Source organism: Schistocerca nitens, chromosome 7 (assembly GCF_023898315.1).
Source record: "Schistocerca nitens isolate TAMUIC-IGC-003100 chromosome 7, iqSchNite1.1, whole genome shotgun sequence".
Classification (NCBI taxonomy): Eukaryota; Metazoa; Arthropoda; class Insecta; order Orthoptera; family Acrididae; genus Schistocerca; species Schistocerca nitens.
In genome coordinates, this window is record NC_064620.1 from 216013362 (window position 1) to 216015364 (window position 2003).

General features: G+C 40.2%; 1 non-coding gene across 1 annotated transcript; it reads right to left on the reverse strand.

Annotated features, from left to right (window-relative positions):
- Positions 1-1309: 1309 nt before the first annotated feature.
- Trnal-caa (transfer RNA leucine (anticodon CAA)) lies at positions 1310-1384 on the reverse strand. The gene has a single exon. It is a non-coding gene; the product is annotated as a tRNA-Leu (tRNA).
- Positions 1385-2003: the final 619 nt, after the last annotated feature.

The window sequence follows — 2003 nt, forward strand, 5'->3', positions numbered from 1 at the left end:
CATGTTTTCTAAATCCATGTAGACTGTGTGTCAATAGACTGTCCTCTTCGAGGTAATGTATAATTTTGAATACAATATATGTTCCAAAATGCTCTTGCATATCAATGTTAATGATATGGGCCTGTAATAAAGTGGATTATTCATACTACCTTTCTTGAATATTGGTGTGACATATGCAACTTTCCAGTCATTGGGTATGGATCTTTCGTTGAGCGAACAGTTATATATGATTGGTAAGTATGGATCTATTACATCAGCATACTCTGAAAGGAACCTAATTGGTGTGCAGCCTGGACCAGAAGATTTGTTTTTATTAAGTGATTTAAGTTGCTTCACTACTCCAAGGTTATCCATTTTTACATTACTCATATTTGCAGCAGTTCTTGATTCGAATTCTGGAATATTTACTTCGTCTTCTTTGGTGAAGCAATTTTGTAAGGTTGTGTTTAGTAACTTTGCTTTGGCACATGGAAGTAATTCTTACCTCCATGCTTTGACAGCACAAAAGTCGATAGTATTTCCACTGTTATCACACAGAGAAGGTATTGATTGTGTCTTGCCATTAGCATAATTCACATACGACCAGAGTCTCCTTGGATTTTCTGCTAGGTTTCGAGACAAAGTTTCGTTGTGGACACTTTTATAAGCATCTCACATTGAGGTTTAAGTTAAATTTCGAGCTTCTGTAAAAGATCGTCAATATTGGGGATTTTGCGTCTGTTTAACTTTGGTATGCTTTCTTCTTTGCTTCTGCAACCTTGTTCTGACCCATTTTGTGTACCAAGGAGGATCAGCTACGTTGTTTGTTAATTTGTTTGGTATAAATCTCTGAATTGCTGTCGCTACTATTTTTTCGAATTCAAGTCCATTTGGTCCAAACTTACATTGTTAATTTGGAAGGAGTGGAGATTGTCTCTGAGGATGGCGACAGGTGAATTTTTAGAATGAAATTTTCACTCTACAGCGGAGTGTGTACTGATATGAAACTTCCTGGCAGATTAAAGCTGTGTGCCAGACCGAGACTCGAACTCGGGACCTTTGCCTTTCGCGGGCAAGTACTCTACCAACTGAAATACCCAAGCACGACTCACGCCCCGTCCTCACAGCTTTAATTCCACCAGTACCTCGTCACCCACCTTCCAAACTTCACAGAAGCTCTCCTGCGAACCTTGCAGAACTAGCACTCCTGGAAGAAAGGATATTGCGGAGACATGGCTTAGCCACAGCCTGGGGGATGTTTATAGAATGAAATTTTCACTCTACAGCGGAGTGTGTACTGATATGAAACTTCCTGGCAGATTAAAACTGTTTGCCTGACCGAGACTCGAACTCGGGACCTTTGCCTTTTGTGGGCAAGTGCTCTACCAACTGAGCTACCCAAGCACGACTCACGACCTGTCCTGACAGATTTAATGCCGCCAGTACCATTTTTATCTGCTTTTTTGAATAGTATATTTTTCGTTTACTTTTGGAGGATTTGGGTATATCAGTATTCAATCTCGCTACAACAACCGCTGTTCTCCAATCCCTGCATCAGTTTTGATGGTTTTTATTAGCTCAGGATTGGCTCTGAGCACTATGAGACTTAACTTCTGAGGTCATCAGTCCCATAGAATTTAGAACTACTTAAACCTAACTAACCTAAGGACATCACACACATCCATTCCCAAGCCAGGATTCGAACCTGCTATCATAGCGGTCGCACAGTTCCAGACTGTAGCGTCTAGAACCGCTCAGCCACCGCGGCCGGCTTAGCTCAGGATTATTTGTTGTTCAGAGGTCAAGTGCGTTTCCACAACCTGGCCTCATAAACTAACTGCTCGAAATAATTTTCAGAGAATGCATTTAGCACAGTTTTGGATGATGTTTTATGCATACCTCTGGATTTAAACATGTATTTTCGCTAAAATTTCAAGGGTAAATTAAAGTCACCACAAACTTTAATTTTGTGAGTTAGGTACATGTTTGAAATTAAACTCAAGTTTTCTTTGAACTTGTCAGTA